The sequence below is a fragment of the Phascolarctos cinereus genome, unplaced genomic scaffold, assembly GCF_003287225.1.
Source record: "Phascolarctos cinereus isolate Bilbo 61053 unplaced genomic scaffold, phaCin_HiC Scaffold_4;HRSCAF=312, whole genome shotgun sequence".
Classification (NCBI taxonomy): domain Eukaryota; kingdom Metazoa; phylum Chordata; class Mammalia; order Diprotodontia; family Phascolarctidae; genus Phascolarctos; species Phascolarctos cinereus.
In genome coordinates, this window is record NW_027555847.1 from 482,301,508 (window position 1) to 482,312,048 (window position 10,541).

General features: G+C 35.9%; 1 pseudogene; it reads right to left on the reverse strand.

Moving 5' to 3' along the window:
- Positions 1-620: 620 nt before the first annotated feature.
- On the reverse strand, positions 621-7,460 carry LOC110212542 (large ribosomal subunit protein eL6 pseudogene; annotated as a pseudogene).
- Between the last annotated feature and the right edge of the window lie 3,081 nt (positions 7,461-10,541).

Genomic DNA, 10,541 nt, shown 5'->3' on the forward strand with positions numbered 1-10,541 from the left:
ATACACTTTCTTTTAAAGCATCATGTTTTCCATGTTAATGTTAATCTTTATGATCATATCAATTGCTACAATAAATTTCACCAGTTAGATAATATTATTCAGTAATTTGCCATGGTAGCCATACATTAAAGAGATAACAACAAGAAAAAGGATGATAACAAAAATAATGATAATAAGGGCAGTGTAACAGTGGAAAGAGAACCAGTCTCCAGTCTAAGAAGATATGACTGGATTCAAGGCAAGTTAACCCTGGACAAGTCATAAATCTCTCTAGTGCTCTAGGAAAGTCTTTAGCACTATATATAGCATAGAAGGTGACAACTTGCATTGGTCAAATGACTTTAATGACTTAAGAGTTCTCTGCATTGATATATCACAGGCCCACTCTCTGTACCTGTAATATTAAGCAATGATAATGGTAGTTGGAATGATATTTAGCATACTGAGGTTTGCAAAGTGATTTATTTATCTTATTTAGATCTATAAGTTAGAAACTGTATGTCATTCTATTCTCATTTTAAATAAGAAAAATGAATCTCACAGCTAAGTAACAGTCACAGTCACAAAGCCAGTTTTTTTAGTTATTCCAAATATTTTAATAAGAGTTCTGTGCAAGGCATTTAAAACACCAGTTTGTGAGGATAAACTCCATTGGAGAGACAGAATACAGAACTCAGGCAGCCATGGAGCTGAGGAATGTTCTTGATTTGGGGCAGGATCTGAGAGTCCACTGTTTTCTAATCAGCCTTAAACTGCTCCACAATCTCATATTTCTCTTTTTCTGTGTCAAAAATCTCTCCTCCTTGGTGTCTAGGTTTATAGAACCTCTTCTTCTTGAAGTAAGCTTCACTAAGATGATTTGGAAATTATGCACCAGGAAGGTTAACCTTGGTATAGGTGTCTTTGAGAAATTTCTGATGGGACCTTCTCAGAGGAACATGGTTGATGGTCAGAGGTCCAGTCACCAGAGCAAGTCACTAGCCAGCTGCTTCAGGACCACTTGCTGGCTCCTGTGGCAGCCAGTGAGCATGATCAGAACTATGCCCGGGATGATGATAGCTCAAAGTCTCTTCAGATGCTGGCTGAAGAGCTTTTTGCCATGACTTAACAGTTTTCTGGGCACATCTTCAGTAGGGGAATACCTTGTCATCTTGCAAATCTTTACCACACGGGTTCCTCCATTCTTATCACCACCAACTGGCTTTAAGGTAGTAGCAGGCACCTTCTCTTTCTTTTTCCTTTCAATCCGGGTTTTTGGTGCAGCGTATTACCGACTTGTACATGGCTCGCCGGGAATACATTGGAGACCTCGATTATCTACTGATCCCTCAGGCCAGGACTGGGCTCTGACTGCAATTCTTTAGAAGTATTTTCACCACCTTTTCAGCCACATCTTCCTTTTTGTTCTTCTCCTTTTTCTTCCTTTCTGACCCTCTTTTCCTTTGGTTCCTTTGTTTGTTTATTTGTTTGTTTGTTTTGGGAGAAGGGAAAGAGGAAAGCCAGTAATTATTGAAAACAGGATTGAAACCCATATCTTCCTGACTTCATGAGCATTATTTCTACTATAGTCAGTAAATGTTTTCTCCAATGTCATGAAAGATATTCTGCAAAAATTCCAAAGAGAGGAGAACTTTCCAAAAGTCAAGGAGATCAGTTAGGAGTCTATTGCAATAGATAAACCAGAATTCCAATTTAAGTGAGACACTTGCTAGATTTGTGATCCTGAGCAAGTCACTTATCCTTTTTCTGTTTCAGTTTTCTCATGTATAAAATGGGGGTGGTAATAGCACCTACCCTCAGGGATCAAGTTAAGTAATATTTATAAAATAATTTATAAATTCTAAAGTGCCATGCTAATATCATCATCATCATCATAATCACCATTATTCTGGTGACAGTGAAACAGCTGGTGAAAAGAGAGAAGGTGAGATATTTGAAAGATGTTTTGAAGGTAGAAAGGACAAGCTTTGGCAACAAATTAGATATGTGGCTTGAGTTGGAATGAGGAGTCTAGGATGACATTGAAATTGTGAATCTGGGTCACTTAGAAGATGGTGGTATCCCCAAGAGTAATAGGAAAATTAAGAAGATGGAAGGACTGAGGAAAAGATAAATTCTGTTATGAACAAGTTGAGTTTAAGATGACTAGTGTACATACAGTCTTAGATGTCCAACAGAAAGTTGATAATATGTGAATGCAGCTGCAAAGAAATAATACCTGAATATATGACAATGATGTGTTCTCCAAGTGAGAGAATACATAGAGAAAAGAGCAAATGAATGAAACTAGAGCTTTGGAGGTCTCTCAGGGTTAATGGGTCTGATATGGATGAAGAGCCAGCAAAGGAGATTGAGGACAGATCAGATAAATAAGAGCAAACCCAGGAGATAGGTGACTGACAGAAACCTAGACAGGATTGCTTCCAGGAGAAAAAGGTGATCACAGGATCAAATACTACTGAGAAGGATGAGGACTGAGAAAAGGCCATTAGATTTGGAATTAAGACATCAATAGTCACTTTCTACAAGGCAGTTTCAGTTTAATGATGATACACCTTGAGCATATTAATGGATAGATTCAAGAAAAGCAAAGTTTAGTGGGAGAGTAGTTTGGATTAAGTCCAAAAACATATACAAAACTATTATGTGTAATGAATTACAGAGGATTTAATGAGCACCTACATGCTATATTCAGAAAAAAAAAAGAAATTAGCTCTAGGATCTGCTCATGTCTCTGGCATTGAATGACAGGACTTACATCCAATGTTATGGGTTGATTATAAACTATCAGTCTTTGTATTGCATGCAAGTGTGTTTTGGGAACAGTCATTTGACTGAGGATATAGTCAAATCAGTATAATAGTGCACTGTTATATTATTATTGATTTCATTAGTAAGAAGCCTAATTGAATAGCAATCACTTTCAATTTGGCAATACTTTGTCACAAATCTTTTTGAATGTCAATTTTCCACATATATGCATTGTTTTGCCAATGGTCTGATGATAGAAAATAGTTAATATACACATGCAGTATTTATTTCAAGGCAAATTTTCCTCTATTCAAAGCCCCTAGGGAACCCTAGTATTTTTTTAGCTTTTTAGCTAAAATTCTGACTTGATTTAGGGACAATGAAAAGTAAATTATCCTTTAAGAGTTTTCTTCTTTATGCAAAATTAATATTCCACGTTATTATATTTATTTAAATCAGAAAACAGTAAATCTTTTTTAAAAAATGAGTACCCATAGATTTAACATAGTGAATAAATTGGTTCAAGGAATATTATTTATTCATTAAGCATGCATTGGGTACTAATAGGAATATTTCCACAGAGTTTCATAATTCATTATTGCTAGAAGATGGCATTAAAAGTATTAGTGAATTTACAGTGATTGAACCTTTTGACCTGTACAAATGAAATTATCCCGGAAGACATAGCTACAAGAATTCTAATTTTCTTTTAGAATGTCTCACACTTGAGGAATGTAATTAATTCATTGGTTTATTTAATTCAGTAAGGTTCATCTTGATTTCACAGCCCATTTTATTATCTCTTATGGTTCAAGAGATGCATTTGGCATTTCGATTATTTTGCTTTGGGATGATTTATGTAGAAGGATTTTCGAAGATTCTCACTTGCAAACACATTCCAGGATAATAGAAATACTTGGCTGTTGAGCACTAAACTATTTCCCACTAAACAAGGGAAAACATAAATCCCCAGGCTTAAAAGTAAGCACTTCATACACACAGACACACAGACACATGCACACACACACACACTACCTAAGATGATAGTCATTGAACAGATGTTTGTTGAATAAATTACACAAGAGCACAAGAGCCCTCCTATTTCTTCAACATCTGCTTTCCTAAAACCAGCAGAGGAAGCTTCTTCTTTTTTTTTGAGGGTGGAGGGGTGTAATTTGAGGGGCTCTGCAAGACCTCCTTGCACAATACTATCTTTCCCTTGACTGCCATAAAAAAAATCTTGCCAGTGACTAGCAATGCTAATTTTCTTTTTGATTTAAGCATCCAGGGATCTGGTTAAAATTATAGTACCATTGTCACCTTTAGTTTGCAAATTGGCTTAGAGACCTAGAGATTTTTTAGCTTCCTCTTCTCTGAGGAAGACAGAATTAGAAGGCTCTTAAACTGGGGTTTATGAAGATTTGTTGTAATTGTTGCTGTTGTTTAGTAACTATTTTAATACAGCTATTTATTTTTGTATTCTTCCATGTTTTATTTTTTGAATTTAAAAAGATTATTCTGAAAAGTCCCTAGGCTTCCCTAGACTACCAAAGAGGTCTATGACATAAAGAAAAGGTTAAGATCTTCTGATAATTTCTAACATCCCTTCCAGCTAGGCATGAGGTAAGGCTCAAATGAGATAACTGATGTAAAATATATTGCAAACCTTAAAGTGATATATAAATGTCAGTTATTGTTACTATTGTAATTATTATTGTTAACCTCCAGTCACCAGACCTGCACTCTGGTGATGACTTCATTCCCTAAGCCTACTATTGAACTCCTGCTGAGCTCAAGTTTTGTAAAGAACGAACCAGAAATGTACTGGTAAATGTTTATGATGGATGTATATATATATGTATATGTATATGTATATGTATATGTATATGTATATGTATGTATACAGAAGTATACAGATGTATATAAATGTGTGTGTATATATGTATGTGTGTGTATATGTACATATACATATATATGTATATTATGCACACATACTTTTTAGTTTATTTTATAATTCATGGTAATTGCCTATTTCTGAGGTTTAATTGTTCACATTGAAAATTTAACAATCATTTTAGCAAGCAGGTTACAGTGTCCGTCTCTGAAATAGGTGCTGCCATGGATAGGGTATCAGGCCTGGAGTCAGGAAGACCTGAGTTCAAATGTGGCCTCAGATACTAGCAATGTGAGTCTGGGCAAGTGATTTTATCCTGTTTGTCTCAGTTTTCTCCTCTGTAAAATAAGTTGAAGAAGGAAATGGCAAACAACTCTAGTATCTTTGCCAAAAACATCCCAAAGGGGTCACGAAGAGTCGCACATGACTGAATGACTCAACAACAACAACAAGGCAAAGGCTTTTGATGAGTAGGTGAGATGGAGGGGGATGGGAGAACATAACCCTGGAAGGCAGTAATCTTGTTTTTCACAGTGAAGCTGCTAAACTTCAGGCATAGGCACTGCAGCCTCCTAGGTAAAACCTCTACCCTGCCCTGCACGGACTCACTTTAAGGAATGAAGGCTCTGCCCTTTTTCAACTCTAACGTTGTCAAAGTACATGCCTCCTAGAGGCCAAAGTCTCTTAAAGCTGCAATCTGGAGTGCCAGTTTTTCTTCAAGTATGTAGATCCTCTGAAGTCATTGTTTTCTTTTGTGACTGAGGCTAAAATTAAAAGAGAAAAGTCAAGAGTGGAAAAGGTTTGATGAAAGAGAATAATGGAAGGAAAATAAGAATAGAAAGAGAAAGTATGGAAAGTCAGGACAACAGATAAAAAATGAGTTATGAGTTTTTACAGGCAGCATGGAGAAAATCTAACATGAGGCTACCACAGCATCATTATATGTAATACAATATTCAGAAATCTGAGTATCATGATTGAAAGGACACTTGCAAATGCAAACATAGTCTGGAAAAAAATACAAACACTAATAAGTGTTTTCAAAAAAAGAAATTTTGGAGGGGAGATAGTTTTCTGACAAAGAGATGAATAGCTTCTAAAGGGTTAATATCCATTTACTTATGCAATCATTTTTATACTTTCTGATCTAATAAATTCAGCAGTCTCTTCAAGGATTTACAGTTTGGCAGGGTTTATGGTAATTGAGTTAAAACTATAAAATCCTTTATACATCTCTTTATTTGTTGTACTCAAACCCTACCCTACTCCCTAAGACCTTGGAATTTGTGCACAAAATGCAGATGTGATATTCAAACTAAGTCAAAGAATTGTAAAAATGATAATGATAATAGCTAACATTTATGTAGCACTTAATGTGTGCCAGGCACTGTGCTAAGGGCTTCATAATTATTGTCTCATCTGATACTTATAAGAACTCTGGGAAGGAGATGTATTATTATCTCCATCTTTCAGATGGGAAAACTGAGGCAAACAGTGGTTAAGTAACTTACCCAAGGTCACACAGCTAGTGTCTAAGGCTAGATTTGAACTCAGAGTCTTCCTGACTGCAGGCCTAGCGCTCTATCCAGTGTCCCACCAGCTGCTTATTACAATTTATAGAAAATTACAGAATAAATTATCCATTGTATAATATCAGAGCTCACAAAATTCACAGATTTTTACAAATGCACAGGTTCAATACTTCATTAATTTAATGGCTCCTGGTCTCCTAGGTGTGGGTACTATATCCAGCTAATCCCAGATTCCATGCCCCATCCATACTTCCATGCCATGACTGCTGCTTTCTATATTCCATCTATTGGCCTCTCCCACCTTTGTAATTTCTATTTCTTTATCTGAGAACAGTAATTAAAATCACCATGACTATTGCCTCTAGGAAGGGCTTATCAGCTAGTGGCCCAGCTTGCCATTAATTCCTAGACCAAAACATCCTTTCCTAGTCATCATTCCTATAGTGTTTTGTTTTCCCCTATTACAATAAGGTCACCTAGGGCAGTGACTGTATCTTTTTTGAATTTGCATCCCACAACCTTAGAACATTGCCTACACACAATAAATGAATAGTGATTTTTTTCCCATTCCTTTTTGGGTAGAGGTCATTTGTTTTTCCCAGATACTCTGGTCTGGTTATGCTTCTAACATTTGCCTCACAAAAAAAACCAACAAAAAAAAAACTGCTCCTAGTTATCTGAGTTACATAAAGGTTTTCCAATTTCATAAGAGAAATCTAGTAGCAGGAATGATGTGGATTATCAGTCATAAACATCACCTTGCCTTGTTTTACCTTTTTTTTTTCCCTTCTTGTTCTTGAAAAGTTGTGGTACTTACTACACTTTTGCTATGATAACATCTACTTTTTCTTCTTAGAGCCATTTTTTTTGGCTCTTTTCAAAGTGTTTGCTTCATGGGTATTCCCATGTCTTCTACTTGAACAGTTTTTAATGGATGGTCATCAACTTTTTCTTCTATAAAAGAGATCTCGATCCTTCTGGAAACCAAATTCTCAACCCTTAGCTAAGAATTTAAAGGTTCATGGACTTGAAAGACATTCTTCCTTACTATGAGCCTTCTCTGTTCTCTGGATGTGGATTTGGGCTGGATTTATCTTTACCTCTGGAATCTCTGGATAAGAAAAGGTATTTTGTTTTCTTTTTTTGTTTTCCCCAGAAATGCTCTTCTTGGCCAAGATGGCAACAGGTAGCCCAAGGGTCCCAGGAGAAACAGCTGCCATAGGGAGCCAGGGGCCTTTTCTTTTACCCATCTCAGCCTGAGGTCTATATGCATCTTCCCCCATCTCCACTTCTTTATACAGTCCTGCTCTATTCCAACTTTTGGACCACTAACTCCTCAAGAATCATTGGTTGGGGACCTGTAGCACTTCCATTGATCCCAGATCCTGGGCATTTTCATGTGACCAACATTGCTCCTTGGTTTTTATCATTCTCTCTGACACTGAACCCTAAAAACTAAGCAGCCTTTCTTTATCTCATAAACCCAACTGTCTATATTAGTTATCTCCCGTTTGAGGGCAAGGTCAGCATCATGTTTCTATTTATCTTCACAGTACTTAGCATAGACTTTGTTACATAATAAGCACTTACATGGTTTTCTAGTCTATTTTACCATCAGAGCTTTGTGAAAGTGAGTGACCCTTAGGACAATCAGGAAGTTCAGGCTTGTCAATTAGGTTAAATGATCAAGAGATGATAGTTAGGTCAAGCATTTATTAAGTGCTATGTGCCAGGTATTCTGCTAAATGCTGGGGATACAAACATACACAAATAAGATAGTCCCTCCCTTCAAGGAGCTTAAAATCTAAGGGTATGTGGAGTAGAGATTATATAAAAAGGAGTTTTTTTTTTCCTTTTTCCTTTCCAGCACAATGAAACAAGAGAACAATTTGTAAAAATGGCCTTACGTTAACCGCCTCCCATTATAGTTTACACTTATATAATTTCCAGTTCTATTTTACTCTTTCTAAGGCATTCTCTAAAACTCCTCTATCTGAATCAGAGAATAGTAGCATCATAGGTTTAGGGCTAGAAGGAAAACTTAGAAGCCATCTATTAAACCCCTTATTTAGAGATGAGAAAAACGAGGTCCTGACATATTAAGTGACTTACCAAAAACTATGTAGGTAGCAGTTGATTCTTTGAATTATAAGTTTAGAGATGCGGCCTTTTAAGAAGGGATTTTATTTTATTTTGCTATTAATTTCTTTGTTATTATTGTTTTCCCCAAGCAGGACTTTGAATACCAACTTTTGGCATAACTATCCCTCTATATCCAGTAGTCAGGGTGCACAGACCCATGAGCAGGGAAAACTATGTACTGAGGGCTGAAGAATTTGCTCATGCTTTGCCAGTACAAGTTCAAATAAAGGAAGTGCATTGATAGATATGTAACATAAGGCAGATAAAGAGGGAAGGCAAGTTTTCTTTTAAAAAATCATTTATTTATTTATTTATTTTAGACAATTGGGGTTAAGTGACTTGTCCAGGTTCACACAGCTAGTAAGTGTCAAGTGTTTGGTCTGAGGTCAGATTTGAACTCAGGTCCTCCTGACTTCAGGGCCAGTGTTCTATCCACTGTGCCACCTAGCTGCCCCAGGGAAGGCAATTTTTCAAAGAGAATCTACCAAACCTCATGTACCAGCCACTATGATGCTAGCAATCACCCGTTCTTTTCTCCTCACTATCATGGATAGTTGTGCTTTTAGAAGATACATACATACATACATACATACATACATACATACATACATACATATATATATATGTGTGTGTGTGTGTATATATATATATATATATATATATATATATATATATATAGTCTCTTACTCTCTTATTCTACTTAATATAGTGCCCAACTCTACTTTGCTCGAGCTATAGTCTGGCTTAAGTTAGATTTTTATATGGATAAATTTTGGCCTCAAACCTTTGGCCAAAATCAGCGATGCCTTCTCCTTGGCCATTATTCCCTCCTAAATGGTCCACTTTTGTTGCTATCATTGAGTTGTTTCAGTCTTGTCCAAATCATTGTGACCCCATTTGGGTTTTCTTGGCGAAGATAATAGATTAGTTTTCCATTTCCTTCTCCAGCTCATTTTATAGGTGAGGAAACAGGGGCAAACATGGTTAAGTTACTTGCCTAGGGTCACACAGTAAGTATTTGAACTCAGGTTTGAACTGGATTTGAACTCAGATCTTCTTGACCCCAGATCCTGCACTCTATCCACTGTGACACCTAGGAGCCCAACTAGTACACTAGCTTGAGGAAATTTATTATATATTATATATTATAATACATATATTCTGTATATATAATATATATAAATATTATTTATTGTATATTATATATTATAAAAGTAGAGAGGGGCTATGACCTTTCTCTCTCTCTCTCTCTCTCTGTCTCTGTCTCTTTCTCTATCTCATCTCTCTCAATCTCTTGAGTCTCTCTCTATATGTACATATATCTCTATCTCTCCATACATGTAAATATATAAACATAATTATATATATCTATCTGTAATGATATAGACATATCTGTACATCCATATCAATATCCTCAGGCATCTATATCTATAGGTTTCTATGTGAATATCAAAACAGATATCCATATGTACTTTATACACACACACACACACACACACACACAGATGCATGGATGCATATATCTATATCTGTCTAAATGCATTTAGGTAGATAAAGACATGGACAGTATATGAAGTTCACAAACTCCAGATTAAGAACCCCTTGAGATAGATAGATAGATGATAGATAGATAGATAGATAGATAGATAGATACATAGATAGATAGATAGATAGATACATAGATAGATAGATAGATAGATAGACAGATAGATAGATGGATATAAACCTGAAGATAGATAACTATTTCAATATCATTGCTATTTTTTAGAATTATATTTATTTTTGTTATATATTTATACATATTATTTGGAGAAGGGCTACATAGATTTTACCAGACTGCCAAAAGGGTTCATGATACAAAAAAAAAAAGTAAGAACTCTATAGCTTTCTGATTCCCACTACCTATTTGTTAATGGTTTCTCTGCCTCAAATGAACATATATGTTGTAAATATTCAATAGAATGTAAGCTTCTTGAAGATAGGAAAAGTTTATTTTTGTCTTTGTATCCTCAGGGCCCAGCACAGTGCCTTTAATGTTTTCTGTTCATTTGTTCAGTGCTGTCTGATTCTTCATACATGCTAGACCGTTCTATCCTCCACCATCTCCTGAAGCCTGTGTAAGCTCATACTTGTTGCTTCCATGACACTGTCTATATCCTCTGTTGTTCTCTTTTCCTTTTCCCTTCAATCTTCCCCAGTATCAATATCTTTTTCAATGAGTC